The sequence below is a fragment of the Schistocerca piceifrons genome, chromosome 4 (assembly GCF_021461385.2).
Source record: "Schistocerca piceifrons isolate TAMUIC-IGC-003096 chromosome 4, iqSchPice1.1, whole genome shotgun sequence".
Lineage (NCBI taxonomy): Eukaryota > Metazoa > Arthropoda > Insecta > Orthoptera > Acrididae > Schistocerca > Schistocerca piceifrons.
In genome coordinates this window covers 750,718,607-750,745,233 of record NC_060141.1, presented here as the reverse complement: position 1 = coordinate 750,745,233, position 26,627 = coordinate 750,718,607, and the positions used below count along the sequence as shown (strand labels likewise).

Genomic DNA, 26,627 nt, shown 5'->3' with positions numbered 1-26,627 from the left:
GTCAGATTCTATCTGATGTGTTACTATTTTCAGCTGGATGTTTGGCATTTCTACTATTTGAACAGTTCTATTACTTCTTCCAGACGTATTACGCCCTGGATGATACCTACTGTCGGGTTCATTCATAAGAATAGGTTCTTGCGGATAATTCTGCTGTTGGTATGACCGACTGTTGTTAGATGTACGCTGATAATTGTGCTCATCGTTTTTACGTCTGTCGTGAAAGTTATTCCTATACGGTGCATTGCGATAGGAATTGAAATACTGTCTTCCTTGTACGTAGTTGTTTCCTTGCTGCCGTGCATTACTATTTGTTGGATCTGGGACTATACGTGCACGCGGCGGAACATTAAATCCTGGTTGACTTTGTGCATTCCATTGTTGGTTAGGTATGCTAACCGGCTGATTTTCATGCTGTTGTGGTGGAAAACGTCTATTGTTACCAAAATGTGATTCCTGTTGCTCCAAATTTTGACGATATTGATAATTAGAATTTTGTCTGTTATTAAAGTTTTGGTGGTTGTCATTCCTATGGCCTTGGTTGTTATATGTGAAGTTTTTGTTTACAAAAGAATAATCAGATTGTTGTACTTCCAAGAGCTGTAAAAGATCTCTAAATGCTGAAATGTTTTCTTTTTGCTGGCCCGTTCCAAGAGACACTCGTAATGACCGTGGTAATTTGGAAATGCATAATTGTATAAGTGCAGATTCACTGTACGGTTCACTTAGGTATTGGTTTTGTTGCACCATGTGCTCAAAAAATTGCGTCACACTGGGAAAATTTGAGTTCTCGTAATTCGGCAAACTAATTAACTGATCTTTAATTCCGCGCTGTGTCGTTTTCGACCAATACGCAGACAGAAAAGCATTCTGAAATTCCTCTACTGAGTAGCATTGCCTCGCGATCGGTCTCATACGAGTTGCCGGTTCGCCTTCCAAAAAGCTGCAAATAAATTCAAGTTTATGCGTAACAGGCCAAGTCGGTGGAAAAGCAAAGCTAAATTGTTGTATCCAGTCTAGCGGGTGAATCTGTGTTCTGTCGTTTTTAAACACTTTAAACTTTCTCACTGACAGAAAATGTTTGTAATCAAAATTATCGTCTCTGTGTGATGGAACAGGTTCAGGATTGTAAGAGAATCTGTTGAACTGTGGTTGTTCGGAATCAAAGTCTCGTACTCTCTGTAGATTACCCAAATTATACGCGTTGCGTAAGTCTGACAAATGTTCACTAAGTGGCGTCTGCTGCGTTGAGTTATTATCTGAAATATTTTTCATCTCTGTTACTTCTTGCTGTAAACTTGTCAATTTTCTATGTAAGGTGTTATTAGACGAATCGATCTCATTAATCGTCTGCTGTAAATTTTGAAATTCAGGTGTTTGGTTAAATGAAACCGGTGCAGTATCGTCTGATTTATTGTCATTAGTACTTTCAATAACATCAATACGACTGGCCAATTCATCATATTTTTCAGTCAGTATTTTTGTCTGATCATCGGTTTTAGTGTCAGTGGCATTAATCTGTTTTTGCAACTTACGTGTAGTTTCGTTCAGTTTTTTAACATCAGCTTTGACGACATCGGAATCCAGTGTTAGTTCTAATTGTTCGAGTCTGTCGGTCACTGTTTGAAAATCGGTTGTGTATGTGTCTGTTTTCAATTTAAGGTCAGAAATTTCGTCACGTAATTCTGTGTTCGACTGTTTGATGGAATTAATTTCGTCGGACACTGTACCAATATTGTTGTCTACATATGTCTTCGCTTTCGCGAACATTTTACGTTTGTCTTCTTGTCTCTGAGCAGTGATTGTTTCCATGACTTGACGTTTTACTTTATTTTGATCCTGAATAAATTTACGGAAACGCGTATCACTTTTTTGTATGTGAACACTAAGACGTTCGTTAATTTGAGAGTTCTGTTGCTCGAATTTCGCGTCTATCTTTTCATCCATTGTGCGCGAAAGTTCTGCTGTCATTGTTTTAAACTCGTCGCGTAATTGTGTAGCCTTTTCAGAGCATTGTTTAGCGACTGTACTAATTTCCGCTCTAAGTGTTTCTGTTGCGGCTGTTTGCAATTCCCTTAATTCTTGCGCAACAGACCTAATTTCTTCGCTACTTTTCTTTGAACAAGCCTCAGTTTCCTCGTGTAACTGTTCCTTAGTGTCATGACACTGCGCGGCAACGGCTCTAATTTGTTCACTAAGCTGTCTGGAATTGTCGTCTAATTTTTCATTTAAGTGTTGTTTGAGATTTTCACTCTGTTGTTTGGACTCTTCCTTATTTTGTTTGGAATCGTTATCTAGTTTTTCAATACGTGCATTAATTCGTAGCAACAATGCCATGATTGGATCCTCAATAACATTACCTACTCTATTATCTGTGCTGTTTAATGGTGTACCTGGAATTGTCGCGCTTTGTGTGACCATTTGGTCATTCTGCAATTTACAAAAAGGATTATCAGTCGGACGTACACTGTCACTCACTATTTCACAATTAAATAAATCCGTCGTACTTTGTGTATCCTGTTCATTTTCATTAGACAAATTTGTCTGTACGTTACTTGAATTTTCCAAATCGGGTGTGTTATGCTGGGCAGCGCTCATTACAATAGAGCTCCCCGCGTCATCAATTGTCGTCAAATCAACAGAGGACATAACCGAGTTCGTTTGTTCATCATTAAGATAAATATCATCATTAGCGGTTGGAATGCACTGATTCTCAGTGAACGCAGGATTGTTATCATTACACTGCGTGTCACATGTCCTATCGGTAAAGTTGTTCGAGTCGGTAGTTTCATTCATAATACCTCGCGATACACTATTCACAGTCTTTCGCGGCATTTTTACAATATTCAATTATTCACAAAACAAATAAGCACAAATGCAAAAGGCAACAAACACAAATACAACAGAGCAACGAATTGCCGTTGACCTGTAGAAAGAAAGTCACAAGATTAGTAAAAGCGTTGCGCCAAATTCTAATTATATCTAAGCAAATAAGAGCAGATATCTGACTGTTTTTCAAAAGATTCTCAACGAAATACGATCCTGGACTGGGTGTCGCCAAGTGTAACCTCCCCACAAAAATTTTTTTAATGATATTATTTAAAAATGCTAATGCACATTGTGCTAAGTGTAACCTCCCAGAGAAATTTTGAAACACAATAGTTGAATGCCCGCAATGAAATCTACTGACAATGACAGTTAAACAAAAATTAGCAATCTGACTCAAGGTGTAAGCTGTCACGAAAATAATGAAAAACAATTCAATGCTAATGAGACTTCAGTGACAATGTAAACTCAATTAAACCGAAATATCGGTCTTTGGCCCTGTGCAAAAAATCATAATTAATTTCTTACCTCATTAAAACTGCATGTCAAATTTCTGCTCTTATTGTTGGCCACAGCTTGGAGGAACTGCATCGCAAGTAATATTTTTTTTTTTTTTTTGAAATTTAACTGAAACTTTTCTTTAAAGGAAATGGAAGGAAATCGTTCGTTCAATTAAATAGTTCTTTTGTTAAAAATATTGCTTTGAAATCAAAAATTATTATTGAGGCGATTGTTGCACAAATTAGTGACAGTTAATTTACATTATTAGCTGAGCGCATTTAAAAAATAATATACCTCATCCTGAATCTTGACCAGAGTGCCATGTCGACGCCCGCCGACTCCTCACACACAACTGCACTGGCCTACTGCTACCGACATACTGCTCTGCCCTACTGCTACTGACAGACTGCCCACTGACTACTGCTCGCAACTGTACTGCACGACTACTACTGACAGAGTCCCGCTCGCAACTCTCGCGCGGTCAAGCGCAGACTAGCCAAGATAAATGGCTCTCTGGTCAGAGACTCTGCAATGCCTCGCCATCGCCGCCACACAACATACGTGTTTCACTACTTAAACCTAACTAACCTAAGGACATCACACACATCCATGCCCGAGGCAGGATTCGAACCTGCTACCGTAGCATTCGCGCGGTTCCGGACTGAAGCGCCTAGAACCGCTCGCCCACCGAGACCGATTCATACATCTGGTCTCTGACAACAATGGCCAGTCTGTCGAAGCCTTCTTTACACTATTTGCCTCAATAGAACACCTCCAGTGGATGCTGCGATGTCGGATGCCAGTTGCCGTGCAGTACTAAGGTGGTCGTGCCCTTGTAGCCAAAAAACCGTCCTCTTTTTCTGATGTCACACGTGGTCGACCCTGCCCTGGAGTTTGGGATACAGAGAAACAACAAACCGATACACATCACGCCATGAGGCCTGATCAGTCTGCGACTTCCTGCTTCCATTCTTCCTATGGCCCTTTGCCACAGAGAGTCTGCTAGGCGTCTTTTCTGGGGCATACTGCACTGTCCATGACTGTGTACACAGCGATTCTAAAGTGTGGCAAGATTACATAGGAAAAAAAATCTAGGACTTTCGGATTGAAGAAATGTGTACTGTCTATCTTGTCTGTTGTCTTTACTCGTTTTATGTGTCCTACATTAAATTTTATGTCACACAGAACAGCAAATTACTAGCTAATAGGCAGTAAATACTGCAAATTTTCTGAAGAGTTCTTGTTCTGCCGGTTACAAATAATCCCATCCAGTATTAATTTCGAGATTCTTTTTGTGGTGTCACCGCCAGACACCACACTTGCTAGGTGGCAGCCTTTAAATCGGCCGCGGTCCGTTAGTATACGTCGGACCCGCGTGTCGCCACTATCAGTGATTGCAGACCGAGCGCCGCCACACGGCAGGTCTAGAGAGTCTTCCTAGCACTCGCCCCAGTTGTACAGCCGACTTTGCTAGCGACGGTTCACTGACAAATTACGCTCTCATTTGCCGAGACGATAGTTAGCATAGCCTTCAGCTACGTCATTTGCTACGACCTAGCAAGGCGCCATTACCAGTTACTATTGATGCTGTAAAACATGTACCGTCAAGAGCGATGTTCACCAATTATGGATTAAAGTTAAGTATTCCAGCAGCTACGTACTTTTTTACTAGTCTCAATTCCTTTAACTGTTCCAGACCTCACGCCAGCCTGCGTGAGCTTAAACGCGTGCCTTTCGGCTTCCTCATAGTGGATTGGCTGTCTTGCCAATCCACAACACTTTTTAAGAGGGGCAGGATGTCAAACCGGCCGACTGCGAGCAGGAGAGGCACCACGGGACATTTTAATTTCCTCTGGCCTGAATATAGTTTGATGGCACCCATTACGCGTTTGAATTCCACAGAGCGAAATACAGAGACGAGCGATGGAAGTATTGTGTGTGAAGAGGCGTGGTACTGCACTTTGGTACACTTACCCCAAATGATAGGTGCCATAAGTTATCGTTGGCCTGGTTGTCCTTTATTGGAGTGCCATCTTCCGTGCACAACACGTTCTTACGGGCATCTGTTGACAGACCGTATGATTTTATAGTGGATTAGACACAGGATGGAGAAATAGTGGTTTGTTGCTTTGATTTTGGACACCAGTGCACGAGAAAACTAACTTCCAACTTACGCACTGACTCATTTAGAAACTGGGCTGAATCAGTAACAGACAGCAAAGACTTGACACTTAGATACGTGGCAGCTCAGAGCTCTGACGATCTCAGGTTGTGTCAAGACCACTTGTGTGGCGTCAGCAGTCGGTTGCGAGGACAGAGTTCTCCTTCTCCCTCGCCCCTGTGGCTGCTTTGTAGGAGCTGGCGGCGGCAAATCGAACGACTGCCGTGCGGAAATGGAAGCCGTGACGTGTGTTGTTGCGTGGCGCCGGTGTGAATGCGTGCGGTTGGTGGCTGGCAGGAGCAGCTGGCACCGGCTCATTGTACATGCAGACGGAGGTGCAGGCGTGGGGGCGGGGCGCAGCGCAGCCAGAGCGCAACAGCTGTAGCTGCGCCACCGCTAGTATGCTACTGCAGACCAGACGTAGAACTTCCTGCGTTCAGAAATCCGCGGCGCAGTCTCCCGTCATGGCAGTTACGCAAAGCGAATGGGGACAAAAGTAACAGCACAAGAGCACGTGAACACCCTAACTTCTGACACCTTTCGGAATTATGGTTTTTTTTTTCTTTGAGTGTTGTCGAACATAATGTAGATGCGGAAATCTGAAATACACGGCGCTAAATCCACCGCGCTGTACTTGCAACTGCTCTGGACACCGCGAAACTTGGCGTCAGGGTCGCAAGCACACAGGGGAGCTTTTGCGCATGCGTAACTGACATGACGTAATTCCCTAACAGGCAACGTGCACAGTTCACAACGTGCACTGCAAGCCCTTACCACACAACTACAAGTTTACGTCAGTGCTAGTGCAATCAGGTGGTAGCACACTGCAGCAGACATTTTTTATCTCCGTTCGCTTCGCATAATTCCCTCTAGACGGTAGCAGATTCCTCAGATACGCCAGTTCACTCACTATATGGTAAAATTAGATCGGATATCAATATAGCTTATAACGACAGAAAAAATATTTTCTGGGATTATGAATGCGATATAATGTATTAAGTTTTGGATTTACACTACTGGCCATTAAAATTGCTACACAAAGAAGAAATGCAGATGATAAACGGGTATTCATTGGACAAATATGTTGTACTAGAACTGAGGTGTGATTACATTTTCACGCAATTTGGGTGCATAGATCCTGAGAAATCAGTACCCAGAATAACCACCTCTGGCCGTAACAACGGCCTTGAAACACCTGGGCATTGAGTCAAACAGAGCTTGGATGGCGTGTACAGGTACACCTGCCCATGCAGCTTCAACACGATACCACAGTTCATCAAGAGTAGTGACTGTCGTATTGTGACGAGCCAGTTGCTCGGCCACCATTGACCAGACGTTTTCAACTGGTAGGAGATCTGGAGAATGTGCTGGCCAGGGCAGCATTCGAACATTTGTCTTTTGATCGTATGGTGGATCAGGTTTATCTGTGCTGTAGGCCCACATTGTACACATAAACATTCACGAAAAGCTTTCTCAGTGGTATCTTTGATGTTCAGTTAAATGTGGGATCGACGAGGGTGTGCTTTTTGGCCGTTATGGTTCTCAGCGCCTCGTTTCTATTCTAGTCAGGTTTGCAACTTGAGTTGGTAGACATTACTACATGAATTTAATCATTTCCACAAACGGCAGTTTGCGTTTGGAGTTGGTTGTTTACTGTGGAATTTGATTTCGTGTGTTGTGTCAACGTGAACTTTATTGAATCTGTTTTAAGTGCTAACTGAAAAGAAAATTACCAGGAAAAGTTAGCCCCAAAGGAATTAGGGCCTCCCACACCAAATCATTTGACTAAGAAAGTGACGAAAACAAATAAGCAGACTACAAGCGACCAAAGAAGTGTATGATAAGCGGAAGTTGTGTGCGTGCAACGTAAGAATGTCTGATTTTCAGCCCGCAAGTTAATTCGTTACGTAGAACATGTGTTACGGAGCTTGTACATTTGCCCAAAACATTAAAAAGCACAAAGATTCCCACTTACAAAAGAATGCGAAACGGAGAGTAACGAAATATTACACGTTATTTCGTTCTAGCCCTAAACTGTGGTTAATTATGTGCAAAATAACAAAATTAGCCAAAAACAATTCTTTCTTTTTTCAGACAAGCTATTACTATTATTATTCGCAAGGGGGGAGCAGCCTTGCCGCAGTGGATACACCGGTTCCCGTGAGATCACCGAAGTTAAGCGCTGTCGGGCGTGGCCGGCACTTGGATGGGTGACCGTCCAGGCCGCCATGCGCTGTTGCCATTTTTTGGCGTGCACTCAGCCTCGTGATGCCAACTGAGGAGCTACTCGACCGAATAGTAGCGGCTCCCGTCAAAAAAAAACCATCATAACGACCGACAGAGCGGTGTGCTGACCACATGCCCCACCTATCCGCATCCTCAACGAAGGATGACACAGCGGTCGGATGGTCCCGATGGGCCACTTGTGGCCTGAAGACGGAGTGCTTTATTGGCAATGGCTGTAGTAGTGTAAATATCTTCATAAGCATGACTGTTGTACAGGAGATGACTATTAATTTCACTCTCTCACACTTATGTCAATCTAAAAATCTGTGAACATCGAGAATGTATGCTCACAAGCCACCGCAGGCAGAGGCTGCATTACGCTCAGACGCCCGAGCGGGATGACCGCTGGAATGCTTGGGCCAGAAGAGGGACGATAAAACGCCTCAAGTACCGTGTCAGCTTGTCGGCGGAAGCTGCCTGCGTCGATTTGTCGAGTCGAGAAACAAAACGCCGCACTGTCGGAGGGAAGTTATTGTGGGACGGGGTGGGGGGGATAAGATTACGATGACCAGGACCCGTGTTTTACGCGATCGTCCCCTACTTAGTTAGTGTCCCGTCGTCCCGACAAAATTCGAGTCGTCTCCATAGCCAGCAGCGATTCATGTCAGCAGAGATGAAAATCACACGGACCCAAGTCCGCGGTGTATGGCGGGTAGCATAACAAAAGAACATTCGGATTCGGCTTTGGCTTCGGCGAACTGACTGTTAGAACTACGCATGCGCAGTGGACATATTTAGGCTGCAACAGTCGCGAAGCTTTCACGTACTTGGCGTGGGCTGTAGTACAGTATGTTGCGTCGTTCAGCCGTTGTAAATACAAATTTGTACGCGAATTAGATTATCTACTTTGGTCTCTTATCACACGATTGCGAAAATTTTATCTGACCGAGAAGAAATAGAGCTTTAGAAAAGCAGTTATATACGTCCAGTTGCACTTAGATATTTATCTGTTCCTCCTATTAGTGTTCCTAGTGAACAGTTGTTCAGCGCAACAGGACAGATATATGCGTACAGCCGACGTAACTTGATTGGTGAAAATGTGGACGAATTATTATTTTTACCTTACAACATAAGAGTGTTTAACTTTGATTATTAATTCTTTTTCATTGATACATATCAAAACGCTGATGGAAATTTAAGATGCATTTGGCTGTTATTATGTGTTTTCCAGTTGTAGATGTTCAAGTAGTTTTTCTTAAGTAAATACTACAATTAACTTTATTTCAAAGTGTTATTATTTGACGGGTTGCAAGATAATTTTAATCACCTCGTTAAATTGTTTGCATTATATTTAAAAAATCATTATTTTACTCACATTTTGCCGATTTTGAACGGAATTTCTTGGGGCTTATAATTAACTACCATGTCGGAAAAAAATAATTACCGTGACCTTTGACTTTGACACAGATAAGACAGGTACTGCGTTTTGACACTCTTTTGACCTGTCGAATATGAAAGTCTGTGAAAAAAATTTGCCCATAGATGAATAGGTTTTCTTCGTGGCTGCTGTAAGGAGAGAACATGTTAGGCACAGGATGAGTTGACGGTCGGAGGTTTCCGTTTCTCCGGTTCTCAGAGAGCGCCAGGCAGAGTCGGAGAAAACTGCTACAACTCGCGATGAACACTTCTTCTCTCGTGGCAGCTGAAGTACTCACAGTCGCCGTAAAGTTTTCTGTAAACACTTTCAGAATGAGAAGGTTGAACAGCAGTGGCATTATGATACCTTCTTACTTACAAACTAGTCGCTTAGGGAACGTCTTTAACACACAGGCTGACGAAGAAATATCTCGCATCGTTCGGACCGTCATAGTAACAGATTCTCCCAGTACTGTTAATTTGCGAATATCCGCGGCTCCTGGTCTTGCGTTCTCGCTTCCCGCGCACGGAGTCCCGGGTTCGATTCCCGGCGGGGTCAGAGATTTTTCCTTTCTTGAGATGACTGGATGTTGTGTCGTGTTCATCATCATTATTCATCCCCATTTCGGTCGGAGGAGGGCAATGGCAAACCACCTCCGGTAGCACTTTGCCTAGTATGGCGGTGCGGGTCTCCCGCATCGTCCCCTACGCTCCTCCGAGTATGGAACCTCATCATCATCATCATCATTATAAACTAGATTGCTAAACACACTAATCGTTTTATGAAGGTCCCTATATCCAACATGGAATAAAAGTTCGTAGACGATACATACCTTTTTCACAAAATAAATTTGTAATTCTTGACAATTGCGATTACAAGTTGTATCTCCTCTGCACGTCAAATTACATCTATTACATTTGACCCCCCCCCCCCCTTCCTGAAAAACAATCTCCAATCGACATTCCTTCTCTCCAAAATTACAAAAGGCATAGATGCTCTTTCTCACAGCAGAGAGCGTTTTCGTCTCAATTACTGTAGCGCATCATCGCTGATACTCGCAGTCGGTATAATACAATAATATTAGTTAATGGCTCCGTTGGCCTATCAAGTTTCACTAGTTTGTTTCATTCACAAGAACTAAAAGTTATTTAGAGTAACACTTCACTATACTTCACTGTAACGGATATGACGTAATTAACATAAGCTGATGGCTATACATCATAGAATAGTTAGCTCACATTACAGGCTCTTAAACTTTCTGCTTTTTTTTAATTTTTTTGTTTTAAAAGTGTCGACGCAGCACACAAAGCAGGGTGCTGTTAATAGCAAGACTTATTGCCCTAAACCGAAAACAAAAGCTGAGGCATACTCTGCTATGCCTCAGGGGGCGACGACACACTACTCAGAAATACACCTCTCTCTGCAGGTGTGAAGCAAGTGATGAGTTTAGAAGCTAAAAAAAAGGAAGAAATAAATAAAGACAGAAATGTAGACAAAATAAAAAACAGGGACGGCATCACACACAAATGAAAACGAAACTGGCGAGATAATCCCATCGCCCATAGAATTAACGAAGTAATAATCCTCTAAGATAGATTACGTGTTTTCCAATTTCCCAATAATTTTTCATACTAGGTTCACATGTTCCCAACTGCCATATCATCAGTATCATAGAACAGTCTACTCTAGTGATGCCCAGAAGGCCAATGTCAAATCTTGGGTATAGGCAAGTCAGGGGTAGTTTGAAAGTCCGAGTGACAAGGATCCAGGGGTAAACTCAGGCAATTTCTGGATGAGGTGCCTTAGTCAACCCGGAATACCTTTTGATAACCATGAACCATTGCAACTTTCAGAAATCTTGCAAAGGTAATGGTATATTTCTGGTCAGATTCCGCCAGACGATGCTGGCTCCACGGGTAGTCCATGAAAGAGACATCATCGGTGAGGGAAAGGTCATAGACCGTGAAAATGGTGTGGCCCAAGAGCCACACCATTGCGTTACGTCGTGTTCGGGGGTTGGTCTGAATATCAGGGGTAAGGAACCAGTCGATTGACACATTGTCTGGTGTCGTCCCACCGATCAGCGCTAATAGCACACGTGCAAGGTCCCACACTTCTGTGACGTGCGGGCGTAAGAGACGATGCTCTCTGGTGTCTACGTCACCACACCGGCCGCAAGCAGCCGAGGGCCGTTGGCGGATGGCCGCCAGGCGATGATTAGTGGGTATTAAATTGTTTACGACACGATACCATAGCGCTGAAACTTCCGAGGGCTGGGTTGTTGATATTAGCCCAAGCTTGGTGCCAGATGACCGACGGTCGTCTGTCCTCTAATGTATGTGGTGTGGGCTGGCCTCGAAGGGCCTGGTAAAGGCGCTTCGAATTGCGTGCCTTGTCAGTGGCCACTGTTAGGATGTAACTTTGATTGAGGTAATAGTCCTTGACTGTCGTCATCCGGAATGGAATATGTGTCAAACATACTGGTGCACGCGCCGATCGTGGGCGATAACGGTCGAAAAGAACCGCTGTTGTCCCATCTGGGTCAGTTTCATGCAAGGTGGCGATACGGTGAATCAGGAGGGCCGCACATTTGCGGGGAAAGTCAATGAGTCCAAGGCCACCATCGACCTTTGGCAGTGTACAAGTCTGTGCACCAACTTTGAACAGTGCATGCCGCCACAAGAGCCAATATACTGTTTGTGAGATGGCTCTGCCAGTTTGTTTCGGTAGCGTAAGGAGTTGTGCTACATACCATGCCCGTGATAGGGTGTAAGTATTAATCAGTTGGATTCGTTGGTGGAGGTCGAGTCGTCTATCAGCGTGACTCACGCAAAGTCCTCTGATGCGCGTGAGAAGCCGCCTCCAGGTGAGTGTTAACATGCGCTGCGGACAGGCCCAAGATACGTTGTTCCCCCACAACTCGGTACCATGGGCGTTCGATGGTCAATGATCGTGGTCCTAGCGGGATCAGCACCGTTTTGTTGGAATTTAACATGGCACCGGATGCTCGTTCATAAACGTTGAGAACTCGGCGAACTGAATCTATGTCCCTAGCGTTTGCGACGAACACACCGACATCATCCGCGTATGCCGCACTGCGGAAGGTGACGCCTGGGAGAGCGACACCATCGACCATCCGTCCGATGTCACGCAGCATGGGGTCCAGCGCTAAAGCGAACAAATACATTGACAAGGGACACCCTTGTCGAACTGATCGTCTGATGGGAATTGGTCGCGATCGGCAGCCGTTCACAACGATTGTGGAATTTGCTCCATCCAAGAAGTGCCGGATGATTCTTATGAAGCGCACCCCAAAACCCATCCGCGACATAACGGCCAGCAGGTAAGGGTGGGAGACCCTGTCAAAGGCACCGGCGAAATCTAGGGAGAGGATTGCAGCCGGGGTTCGAGTGTCGGCGGTGAGTAAGACAGCATCACGGTATATAGAAGCGGTGGTGAAGATGGTTCGATTTGAAACGCCACATGATTGAGTGGGGCAAAGTACCTTATTCATTACCTGTTTAAGACGAGAGGCCACGCTTCGTGCCACCAACTTATAATCAGCGTTAATAACGGTGATAGGACGCAGGTCTTTAGCTCGACAGTGACCTGTGACCTTTGGAATAAGGGCAATACGTCCAGCTAGAAATTCGGTGGGTAGTTCGCAACCAGCAAAAATCTCCTCGCACATTTTGCAGAAGCAGTCTCCTAACAGGTCCCAGAATTGTTGGTAGAATTCATAAGGGAGACCGTCGGGGCCAGGTGATTTTTGTCCCGAACAGGCACGGAGGACAGATGTGAGGTCAGCGAGTGTGAGTGGCTCGGTTAAACAGTCGCGGTCTCGACGATCCAATGAAGTTGGGACCCCACCGATAAATGCTCGTTGGGCGGCGACGTCTACCGCAACATCCTGGAGGAGGTGCGTATAATGGTCTGTTAGATGTTTGAGAACTTCACGATGGTCTGTCAGGCGCGTACCATCGTCTGTTTTAAGGCGTAGAATGGTGTTCTTCTTTGCATGATTCCTTTCAGAGGCAAGGTGATAGCTGGATGGCCTCTCGCCCTCAATCAGGGATGTGGACCGGCACCTCACCACCATCCCCTCGGCCTTCTCCCGAGAGAAGCGAAGGATTGTTGCTTTAATTTTGTTGAGGCGCATGCGTAGCTGGTCATACCTGTCAGCAGGAAGGGTTAGTGCATCGTTTAGACATAGAAGTCTAATGTGCTGCGCTTCCAGTGTGCGACTTCGCGACTATGTTGCTGGATAACACGTTGCAGCCGCGGCTTCGCACAGCGGAGCCACCAAACGACAGTGGTAGGGTACTTCGATGCAGTTTCGTGACAAGAGTGCGTAGTTCGGGCGTTGGGAGATGAAGTGTATTCATCTTCTAATAGGTGCCCCGAGGAACCGGGGTTGGGCCCGTGATATGCAAGGAGCAAGAGTACGCACAGTGGTCACTAAAGGCCACAGGAATGACTTGGACGGCACAAAGGGCAGGAAGCAAATCGGCAGAGACATAAACACGGTCAATACGGCTTGCTTCAGTGGGGTAGATGTGAGTAAATTGTGTGTAGGCGGGATGAAAGTGGCGCCACGTATCATTAAGGTCAGCCGCCTGGAGGAGTGAAGCGAGTGCTTCACACCTCAGGCGTTGGGACCTGATCAGCATCGGCTACCACACAGTTAAAACCTCCGCCAAACACGATAAGACGACGAGCTGTCAAGAAAGGGGTGATCTCTGACGTAAAAAGTGTTCTTCTGTCATGCCTGTGATTAGCTCCTGAAGGATCTTCTGTCACACTAAACTTAAGTTCTACTACACAACACTTCGCTGGCTGTAGCGCCAAGGAGAAATCAGAGTCACTAGTAGAGAGTACAAGTCCAAACCACTGCCAACCAGTCGATACCGACGCATCGCAAGTTTCCAGCCAGGGAGGCCTCAGTACGGTTCGGTCGTCGTGAATCCAGCAGCCGGGTAGTAAGACAGTCATCGGCGAAGATTGAACTGGTTAAACGGGCTCAGGGAGCTCGCTTAAATCCGTAGGTCCGGCCAGTTGGTAGATGGCGCCCTTATACGGTTGCTCACTCTGGTGGCAAGGGCAGCGCCGCCAGGGTAATCCGTATCGATGGTGGTGTGTACGCTGGCGCTAACCCCGCGACGACGCGTTCACTGGCGCAAGTAGTGGACATCGTGTGCAGCGCCAGCGGTACTCGCTGTGTTGTAGCACGCCGCGCCGAGGTGGCGGCTGCTGTGCGGCGGCCGATACGACAGTGTTGAATAACTGAATGAGTTTTGTAAAGCGGAATACAAGCAGGTGTTGTTAGTAGTGTCAAAAGCAGATTGCTTTCCTTGGACCCGGCTGTTAACAGAATTACTGATATTTACGACTGATTAAAATCTTATTTGTTGTCTCAAGACAAAAATGTTCTACCATCTTCAAATCGTTCTTTAAGGATCCTCAGTCACTGCTTTGACTCTATTTCATTCAGAGTTTATTCAGTGTTTTCACCAACAATAAAAGCTATTGATGCAGCAGACATGTTAGCAAATGAAGTTTTGGAGGAATTAGAAGCACTGATAAGGAAAATCAAACGAAGGAAGGAGGAAACCTTCCAAACTATGAAAATTCAGTCTTTCATTAGTACACTTCAAGAAGATGGCTTTCTGAAAGTTTCTGATTCTTGGGCATACGAAGTTTATTTTATGAAACACTAATGTACTACTTTCGAAAATGGGCTTATGCTTTTCAGGTGCTAAAACCATTTAACAGACTTCAGCACCTCTTCTCTGAAAATTGATTGGGCAAGTTTTAAAGCTTTGGCAGAGTTTGATGAAAATATTCTGTAAGAAATATGTGAAAATGAACGTTATGAGGAAATGAATCATGCTGAAAATATGTGTCCGGCGAAAAACCGTGAATTAACAACTTTTAGGTGCCAGCCGCTGTGGCCGAACGGTTCTAGACGCTTCTGTCCGGAACTGCGCTGCAGCTACGGTCGCAGGTTCGAACCCTGCCTCGGGCATGGATGAGTGTGATGTTCTTAGGTTGTTTAAGTAGTTCTAAGTCTAGGGGACTGATGACCTCAGATGTTAAATCCCATAGTGCTTAGAGGCATTTGAACCATTTTGAACTTTTGGTGCAAAATGGACCATCGATTTCAATCTCCTGGCGTCTCAAAATATCCGCTGTAAAAATTTGCACCTCATTACTGCGTTTGTATTAGTTCTTTCTTGCACTAATGCGCTGCAGAGGAAGTGTTCTCTGCCACTCTCTCACACATACTTTATGGACTGACGAAAAGAATAGGTCTAGTGTGGAAGCCTTAAGGAAATAAGCGGATCATTCAATACGGTAAGTAAAGAGACAAACTGGTCTGCGAAAAAACTATTAGCAGGGCAAGTTTGGTACGTTTGTGGCTTCAAGTTGGCATCACTGGGATGAGCCCTGATCAGTTGATGTATCAACAGTGTTTTGTTTATAACCTCAACAACACATTTCAAGCTGGCGATTCCGCCTGAAATGTCCACATTAGTTGAACTACGTTCTGTTATTCGTTTTGCACTTGCTGAAGGCGAAAGACCAGTGAATACATCCTGCATAATGTCTAAACTTTATGGCGAAGGTTGTATGAATCGTGCAAATTTTTAGAAGTGGGCAGAGCAGTTCAAAAGTGGTCGCAACTCAGTGACTGACGAACACCGTTCTAGCCTAACAGTTGCAGTTTCAAATCCCTCGCTTGAAAGTCGAATTGATGACATTATTCGTGCTGACCGCCGTGTGACAGTGAGAATGGTAGTTGATGAGGTTCAAGTTAGTACTGGTATTTTCATATTTCCAAATTCTTATATGTTCTTTATATCTAGTTTTGAAGTTCCTGCTTGCCATCCCCAGATGTACTGTTTTACATTCTTTGCACTATATGGTTCAAATGGCTCTGAGCACTATTCTACTCCAGCACTGAATTCTACTCCAGTCTATGACACTAGAATCCGAATATGACCAACACCACTGCAAATGGGCTTGTTGGTGTACACATGTCAATTGAAGACATGCGGGGAAAAACGGACTAATCCTAAAATGTAAAAGGTTAGAGATAAGTGTTGCCATCTGTTACTGGGTACGGAAACTATCAAAACTGACATTGGCCTCACCCCTACGTGACATTTAGGTTTGAGACCAATGTCAATTTTGATAGTTCTCGCACCCAGCGAGAGATGGAAACACTTTAAGTTTTTACATTCGAGGGTTAGCTCGTTTTCCCGCGCTTGTCTTCAACTGCAATCGTCGTCAGCGGGAGGCTGTGGTTAGCACACTGGCCTCGCATTCGGGACGATGACGGTTTAGACCCGCATCCAGCCATCCTGATTTGGGTTTTCCGTGATTTCCCTAAATCGCTTCTGACAAATGCCGTGATGGTTCCATTGAAAGGGCACTGTAGACTTCCTTCCCCATCCTTCCCTAATCCGATGGGACCGATGACCTCGCTGTTTGGTCCCCTCTCCCGAATCAATCAACGAACCAACCAACCGTCAGCGCAAGCAGCGCCGGGAGCTGAGCCCATTTCTGTGAGCCATCTAGTATTGGCCATCATGGTCGCTGAAGCACAAGTTGCACGTCGGATCGATGACAACGATGAATCCTGCGTTCTGAGTACCTGTCTAATGACTAAACGGTCCTCTCTGTTCGGCCAATGTTCATTCACTGCTGTCAGGCCTTCCAACAGTAGCATCGCTCGTGTTCAATTGTCGAGCGTTTCGCAGTTTATTGCAACCGGTTTCTTTGAGCCCAACTACACGTCCTCTCTCAAATGCTGACATCTGCGTAGCATATTGTTCACACATCTGTCTGTGAAGCATATTTACTGTTCAACGGATATACATAATGAAAATCGCAGAGACTTTAGGCCGTGGTGTTTACATGTCCCCTGTTTACTACCCTTACCAGCTGCTCGGTGAAATTATACACATTCATCCGACGGACGCCAGAGTAATTTCTGTGGAGAGAATCCCGAAGCAAGAGTGATTTGAGGTGTGCCGCAGGGGAATCTCGTAGGACCGTTGCTTGTGGATAACATCGGAAGGTCACTGAGGCTTTTTGCGGATGATGCTGTGGTATATCGAGAGGTTGTAACAATGGATAACTTTACTGAAATGCAGGAGGATCTGCAACAAATTGACGCATGGTGCAGGGAATGGCAATTGAATCTCAATGTAGACAAGTGTAATGTGCTGCGAATACATAGAAAGAAAGATCCCTTATCATTTAGAATATAGCAGGTCAGCAATTGGAAGCAGTCAATTCCATAAATTATCTAGGAGTAGGCATTAGGAGTGATTTAAAATGGAATGATCACATAAAATTGATCGTCGGTAAAGCAGATGCCAGACTGAGATTCATTGGAAGAATCCTAAGGAAATGCAATCCGTAAACAAAGGAAGTAGGTTACAGTACACTTGTTCGCCCACTGCTTGAATACTGCTCACCAGTGTGGGATCCCTACCAGACAGGGGTGATAGAAGAGATAGAGTAGATCCAATGGAGAGCAGCGCGCTTTGTTACAGGATCATTTAGTAATCGCGAAAGCCTTACGGAGATGACAGATAAACTCCAGTGGAAGACTCTGCAGGAGAGACGCTCAGTAGCTCGGTACGGGCTTTTGTTGAAGTTTCGGGAACATACGTTCACCGAGGAGTCAAGCAGTATATTGCTCCCTCCTATATCTCGCGAAGAGACCGTGAGGTTAAAATCAGAGAGATTAGAGCCCACACATAGGCATACCGACAATCTTTCTTTCCACGAACAATACGATACTGGAATAGAAGGCAGAACCGATAGAAGTACTCAAGGTACCCTCCGCCACACACCGTCAGGTGGCTTGCGGAGTATGGATGTAGATGTAGATACCTACATGAATATCGATTTGTTACCAACTTCCGTTACTCATTCACAGTGTGCCTTTTTTGTTATTATTATTTTTTATTAGGGTGTACGTCGGTGGCAGTAGAACCCTTTCGCAGTCAGCCGTAAATGCCAGTTCTCTAAAACTTCTCAATAACGTTTCGCCAGCAAATATGTCAGTACGCACCTGAACTTCCGTTGTAATAGTCTACAGGTTGCTACAGTCCGGTCCACGTACAATGGCGGTTCGCGCATGCCGAAGCACGGACGGGGATGGCATCGTTGACGATTCCAAGCGACAGTTGCGGTACGCGCATGCGTGTGTTTTCCTCTTGAAGAAGGTGTATGTCCTGCAATTTATGTCTCTCGCTTGCTTATGCAGAATTTGTCACTAACCCCCGCAAAAAAAAAATGGCTCTGAGCACTATGGGACTCAACTGCTGAGGTCATTAGTCCCCCAAAACTTAGAACTAGTTAAACCTAACTAACCTAAGGACATCACAAACATCCATGCCCGAGGCAGGATTCGAACCTGCGACCGTAGCGGTCTTGCGGTTCCAGACTGCAGCGCCTTTAACCGCACGGCCACTTCGGCCGGCTAACCCCCACAATCAGCGATTACAACTCGCAACAAATGAAATGGGAATTCAGTAAACAACTCGTCACTGTCACGTTTAATACTCACATTAGCTACGACGTTCACAGCAGAGCGCTCAGAACACTACTAAACACTCACTGGCTGTCGGAGAATACGTGGCGCTGGCGCGCTGAACGAGCTCAAACTTGATGGCCATCGACCTGACTGCAACTACAGTATGGCTTAGTGCGCTGGTCCACCCCGAAAACTTTCCACTGTCTTCATTTACGGCAGGTTTCAGCGACGTCCAATTAGTTCACTTTGCACTCATGACAAGTAAACTGGGCAGCGCCACTCCCCATATGCGTCACTGTAGAACAGCATTCTGTAATCAGGTTTCGGCGGGACGAAAGTCTACTAGTAGCTGCAGCCAACATCATACGAGGGTGAGTCAAATGAAAACCTTAAATTTTTTAAAAAATATTATTTAATGTGCAGAAGTAGTACAAAGCTGTATCACTTTTCAACATAATCTCCCCCACGCTCAATGCGAGTCCTCCAGCGCTAACAAAATGCATAAATTCCACCAGAAAAAAATTCTTTTGGTAGTCCGTGCAACCACTCATGCACCGCTTGGCGTACCTCTTCATCAGAACGAAACTTCTTTCCTCCCATTGCGTCTTTGAGTGGTCCAGACATATGGAAATCACTTGGGGGCAAGGTCTGGTGAGTATGGTGGATGAGAAAGACACTCAAAATGCAGGTCTGTGATTGTTGCAACTGTTGTACGGGCAGTGTGGGGCCTTGCATTGTCATGTTGCAAAAGGACACCTGCTGACAGCAATCCCCGTCGCTTTGATTTGATTTGCAGGCCGCAGCCGGCCGCGGTGGCCGAGCGTGTCTAGGCGCTTCAGTCTGGAACTGCGCGACCGTTACGGTCGCAGGTTTGAATCCTGCCTCGGGCATGGATGTGTGTGATGTCCATAGGTTAGTTAGGTTGAAGTAGTTCAAAGTTCTAGGGGACTGATGGGCAGATGATACTTAGGAGATCTATGTATGATGCACTGGTGACTGGTCCCTCTAGGCACGTAATGCTCCAAAATGACACCTTTTTCGTCCCAAAAGAGAGTCAGCATAACCTTCCCTGCTGATGGTTCTGTTGGAAACTTCTTTGGTTTTGGTGATGAGGAATGGCGCCATTCCTTGCTCACTCTCTTCGTTTCCGGTTGGTGGAAGTGAACACAGGTTTCGTCCCCAATAACGATTCTTGGAAGGAAGGCATCACCTTTTCGTTCAAAGCGCCGAAGAAGGTCAACACGTCGTTCTCTCATTTCAGGAGTCAGCTGCCGTGGCACCCATCTTGCAGACACTTTGTGAAACTGGAGCACATCACACACAATGTGGTGTTCTGACTCATGACTAATCCGTAAACATGCTGCAATGTCATTCAGTGTCGCTCGGCGGTTTTCCGTCACTATGACTTCAACTGCTGCAATGTTCTGTGGAGTCACAACTCGTTGTGCCTGACCTGGACGAGGAGTATCTTCCACTGAAGTCCATTTGCGACCTTCCTACTCCATTCGTAGACTTGCTGCTGTGACAAACATGCATCACCGTACTGAACCTTCATTCGTCGATGAATTTCAATAGGTTTCACACTTTCACTACGCAAAAACCGAATAACAGAACGCTGTTCTTCCCTGGTGCAAGTCGCAAGTGGGGCGGCCATCTTTATACTGATACTGCGACGGTATGTGTGCATCTGCACTATGCTGCCACCTACAGGCACGCTGTTTGTAGCACGGGCAACTTGCAGGATAACGGCGCTAAATTTCGATTTGTTATTACAAATTTAATATTTTTATTTGACTCACCCTCGTACTTTCAGCACAATATGGGAGCAATATTTTATCCAGTGGAAGTGTTTACGAATATTTTGAACAATTCAGAAGCCGTCGAAAAACGGTGAATGACGAGGTAAGACCAAAACATCCACTACTGATGTCAACATTGAACAATACCGTAACCACACTTTGAATAACCAGCGAGGGACTGTTGACGAAGTGTTAAGCGAAGCGGACAATAGTCTGGTTCTGCATATGAAATCACTGGCAGTGGGCTGAGCCTTCTGACAATGCAGCCTTCTCTACGCATTCCGTTGATGAAATCTTCTCGGGTTATCACACAAGTCATTGAGTTGTGTAGACGCAACGATTTTCCTCATCTTCAGAGTCGGGGGCGTGTTTTCACAACATTTCAACGAGGTTCCTACTCGTCAACTTCTTCTGAAGATGGCGAGTAGGAAACGCGCCGAAACAGTGCAGCGAGAAACGACACGATTCGGCTAATAGCCCGAGAAGATTTCGTCAGAACTCAGCTTTCGTAAAGTCTGCGCACGATCGGTCCCAAAGTATTTCAGTGAAGGAAACAAATGCAGTCCTGTGAGAATCTGTCAGCAGCTACTGTAGCTACTGTATCATCATGCTAATGAAGGTGTGAGCTTTTGGAGAGAATCATCACTGTAGCTAAAACGTGGGTACGTCGCTTTGAACCGGACAGCAAGCACTGGCGTATGGAATGGAAACACCCCTGTTCTGCGACGCAAAAAGAAAGTCGAGAGCCAGATGTGTCACTGCGGCGCGAAGTTGAGCTGCGACAGGTGACGGCACGTCCGTAGGGTGTACGCGTCGCCGCCCAGCTGATTAATCTACGCGTCAGAGGCTCCGGGATAACGAGTGGTTGGGTGAGGGGCTGAGTGCTTGAGTAAGTGGGTGGACGGGTGAGTCGCTGTCGGGTCGCGTGACTTGCGGCCCCGCGTCACGTGATGCTCCCTCTTCCTCATTAGGCCGATGAGTGCCGCTTCACCACACGCCACCAGTAGACGGGATACTCGCCGACTACGCACTTCTGTCATCTATCCGTTTTCTACTTTTTTATTCTTCTAGAGCGCCAAAACATTACTTATACTGCCGTTTCCAAATCTTGTGTTCAATATTCCACTCTTAGAAAGACCTGGAGAAAAAATAAATATAAAATAAGAGCCCCACTTGCATCTCACTGGTCTCGGGCAACAGCATATCCGGAGGGCGGTGCTGGATGGAGCTACACTGTGTGGTCAAAAGTATCCGGACACCTGGCTGAAAATCACTTAAAAGTTCTCGGCGCCCTCCATCAGTAATGCTGTAATATGATGTTGGCCCACCCGTAGCCTTGATGACAGCTTCCACTCTCGCAGATATACGTCAAATCAGGTGGTGGAGGGTTTCTTCGGGAATGGAAGCCCATTCTTCACGGAGTGCTGCACTGAGCAAAGGTATCGATGTCGGTCGGTGAGGCCTGGCACGAAGTCGGAGTTCCAAAACATCCCAAAGGTGTCTTATAGCATTCAGGAGAGGAATCTGTGCACGCCAGTCGTTTACATGGATGTTATTGTCGTGTAACCACTCCTCCACAGGCCGTGCATTATGAACAGGTGCTCCACCGTGTTGAAGGATGCAATCGCCATCCCCAAATTGCTCTTCAACAGTGAGAAGCAACAAGGTGCTTAAAACTTCAATGTAGGCCTGCGCTGTGATAGTGCCACGCAAAACAACAAGGGGTGTAAGCCTCCCTCCATGGGAAACGCGACCACACTATAACACCACCGTCTCCGAAATTTACTGTTGGCATTACACACGCTGCCAGACGACGTTCACCGGGCATTCGCCATACCCTCACCCTGCCACCGGATCGCCTCATTGTGTACCGTGATTCGTCACTCCATGCAACGTTTTTCCACTGTTCAATCGTCCAATGTGAACGCTCCTTGCCGGCCGGTGTGGTCGTGCGGTTCTAGGCGCTTCAGTCTGGAACCGGTGACCGCTACGATCGCAGGTTGGAATCCTGCCTCGGGCATGGATGCGTGTGATGTCCTTAGGTTAGTTAGGTTAAAATAGTTCTAAGTTCTAGGGGACTGATGACCACAGATGTTAAGTCCCATAGTGCTCAGAGCCATTTGAACGCTCAAACACCAAGCGAGGCGCCGTTTGGTATTTACCGGCGTGGCTTATGAGCAGCCGCTCGACCATGAAATCCAAGTTTTTTCACCTCCCACCTAACTGTCATAGAACTTGCAGTGGATCCTGATGCAGTTTGGAATTCCTGTGTGATTGTCTGGACAGATGTCTGCCTATTACACATAACATCCCTCTTCAACTGTCAGCGATCTCTGTCAGTCAACAGACGAGGTCGGCCTGTATGCTTTTGTGCTATTCGTGTCCCTGCAAGTTCTCACGTGACTATCACAGTGGACCCAGGGGTGTTTAGGAGAGTGGAAATCTCGAGTACAGGCGTATCACACAAGTGACACCCAATCACCTGATCATGTTCGAAGTCCATGAGTTCTGCAGAACGCCTCATTCTGCTCTCTCGCGATGTCTAATGACTACTGATGTCGCTGATGTGGAGTACTTGGCATTAGGTGACAGCACAATATACCTAATATGAAAAACGTATTTTTTGGGGGTGTCCGGATACTTTTGATCGCACAGTGTGTAGTGAACCCCCTCAGAGCAATCAACCGAACAGGGTGACAATTATTGAACTATATGGAAAAGAAGTAAATTAGTTAAAAACTATGGTGTGCACGCACTTTGCGCAACATGTAAACGTCACTACAGATATTCGGATTTAGGTTATGACATGTTCGATATGCGTGCCATCTTTGACCATGATGTGGCTCTGACAAATAGCGAAATTCAGCCAGAACATCGATGTTGTCGATGAGCTCCTGAATGGCTGTTCCCAGTTCAGCAAAAGTTTTGACGTTATTGCTGTACACCTTGTCTTTAATGTAGCCCCACAAAAAGTAGTCGCATGTGTTCAGATCTGGAGAATAAGGCGGCCTATCGAGGCCCATGCCAATGGCTCAAATGGTTCAAATAGCTCTGAGCACTAGGGAAACATATTCACATCAAAGTCCTGTTCGTCAATTCTGTGGACAATCGTGTTGGCGAAACACAACCGCTGTTCCGTGGCCCTGGGGCATAATGAGTCGCGCGTTTGAATTTTGTATGGGAAGAGATGCAGGTCTTCAACAACAATTTGTCACAGTGCTCCTGGTTGATTCTCACCTGTTCCGCAACTTGTCTTATCGATTTCCTGTGGCTGGTTTGAAACACAGTGCCTGTTTACTCGATGATATCAGGCGTTTTCACCCTTTTTGGACGACCGACATTCCCAACACTGACATCACGAACACTACCCATTCTCTCAAATTTGCGCCGGTTGTCTTCATCTTGAACTCGTTCTCAAACATCCTTTGAGCCGCAGTTGGGCTGTTATTGCTCACGTAGTAGGCCTTCACAAGCGCTGTACGCTCAGGCAAGCTGTAGCGTGACATTTTCAGGTGCAAATAGCCGTCAACAAGGCGAGTGCGCATGCACATACTAATTCCCATCGTGCCCCGCGGCCAACCGTGCAGTTTGAACTTCCTAACGCAAAAAAAAAATGGTTCAAATGGTTCTGAGCACTATGGGACTTAACATCTGAGGTCATCAGTCCCCTAGAACGTAGAACTACTGAAACCTAACCAACCTAAGGACATCACACACACCCATGCCGGAGGCAGGATTCGAATCTGCGACCGTAGCGGTCGCGCGGTTCCCGACTAAAGCAGCTAGAACCGCTTGGCCACAACGACCGGCCTTCCTAACGCAACCCGTTCAGAAGGTATGACGAATTTATTTCATATAGTTCAATAACTGTCACCCTGCAGGTCCTACGCGGTCAGTTCTAAGACCCTCCTTAAGAAGTCTCATGGCAGGTCATCTATGTATACTGAGGTGACAAAAGTCTTGGGACTGCAATATGCACATATACACATAGCACATTCCACTTGGTAATTCTTTAGGGCATTCAGTATTCCGAGATCCATCGTGTGAATAGTGGGCCGAGAATACCACATTTCGGGCATCACCTTTCACCACAGACAACGTAGTGGCCGACGACCTTCACTCACCGACCGAGAGCAGCGACGTTTGCTTATAGCTGTCGGTGCTAGCAGACGAGCAACACCGCGTGAAATAACCACAGAAATGAATGTGGGACGTACAATGAACGAACCCATTAGGAGAGTGCGACTAAATTTGGCGTTAATGAGGTATGGCAGCAGATGACGAACGCGAATGCCTTTGGTAACAGCACGACATCGCCTGCAGCGCCTCTACTGGGCTCGTGACCACGTCTATTAAACCGCTGACGACTGGAAAACCGTAACCTGGTCAAATGAGTCTCGATTTCAGTCAGTTAGAGTTGATGGTAGGGTTCGAATGTGGCGCAGATCCGACGAAGCCATGGGCCCAAGTTGTCAACAAGGTGCTGTGCAAGCTGCTGGTCGCTCCAAAACGGTGAGGGCTGTGCTTTCATGGAATGGGCTGGTTTCTCTGAGTGGAAATGGTTATGTTCAGTTACTTGGACACCATTTTCATCCGTTCATGGACTTCATGTTCTCAAACGACGATGGAACATTTATGGATGATTGTGCTCCATATCACTGGTCCACAATTGAGCGCGATTAGTTTGGGCAACATTCTGGACATTCGAGTGAATAATTTGGACACCCAAACCATCTGACATGTGTCCCATAGAATATTTCCGGACGTAATCTAGAGGTCAGTTCGTGCACAAAATCTTGCATCAGTAACATTTCTGCAATTATGGACAGCTATAGAAGCAGCATGGCTCAGTATTTCTGCAGGAGACTCCGAACGACTTGTTGAATCCATGCTATACCGGTTTGATGCACTACGCTGGGCAGAAGTTCCGACACGGTACTAGGAGGTATCCCATGACGTCTGTCACCTCAGTGCATATCTATATCAATAACAAAACTGAAAAACCGTCGAGTGTGTAAAATGAAAATATTTTACAAAAACTTATTGCGGGTGACACATTGCAACCAGCCGATGAAATTCCGGTATGGGAACACAAAAAAGGTAAATACACTCCTCTTTATTAAAAGACTGACAAATGTCGGATACCAGGTGCCTCCTCCTACTTTCCTCAGCACCTTTAAAATTTTTCCCAAAAATTTTGGCATGTGAACATATCGCTCTCACTCCCACAAGCTCCCATAACTGTAAACCGCTAACATCCGCTAGTCCATCGCTGTAAGTCGCTTGTACCCATCTACACCCACTTTCCCGTTCTCACTAACTCACTCAGCTCAACTCATTGTCATTATTTCTTTGTGTCCCTCAGACTCTCACTGTCTCCTGTCACAGCCACGATCTCCTTCCTCATGTCCTATTGCTACTGTCTTCTCTCACTGCTACTATCTTCCTCTTGCTGCTATATAATTCATCCCTTCCCACTGCTGCTGTCTGTTCTCACTATCATTAGGTTCCCTGTTGTAGTATCATAAACTATGTCTCTCGTTATCACTGACTCTCACCCACTGCCTCTTCTTTTTTCCTCTCCCACTGGCACTGTGTCACTCTTTTCCGGACTCAACAAGTCTTTGGAAGTCGGCTGCAGAAATATTAACTTGTGATGCCTCTATAGCCGTCCATAATTGCGAAATGTTGCAGTCCGCAGCTCGTGGTCGTGCGGTAGCGTTCTCGCTTCCCACGCCCGGGTTCCCGGGTTCGATTCCCTGCGGGGTCAGGGATTTTCTCTGCCTCGTGATGACTGGGTGTTGTGTGATTTCCTTAGGTTAGTTAGGTTTAAGTAGTTCTAAGTTCTAGGGGACTGATGACCACAGCTGTTAAGTCCCATAGTGCTCAGAGCCATTTGAACCATTTTTGAAATGTTGCCGGTGCTGTATTTTGTACATTAACTGACGTCTCGATCACGTCACATAAATGTCCGATGCGATTTATGTCGGCCGATCTGGGTGGCCATGCCATTCACTCGAAATGTCCAGAATGTTCTCCAAACGAATCACGAACAGGTGTGGCCTGGTGACGCGACATCGTTGTATGTGAACATGAAGTCTGCCTGAAAATGATCTCCAAGTAGTGGAACATAACTATTTCCAA

General features: G+C 45.8%; 1 protein-coding gene and 1 pseudogene across 7 annotated transcripts in view; both read left to right on the top strand.

The window, feature by feature from the left end:
* Positions 1-26,627, top strand: part of LOC124795084 (adipokinetic hormone/corazonin-related peptide receptor variant I) — a 1,108,661-nt gene that overhangs the window by 981,279 nt on the left and 100,755 nt on the right. The window lies entirely within an intron of this gene.
* Positions 7,613-7,730, top strand: LOC124796563 (annotated as a pseudogene).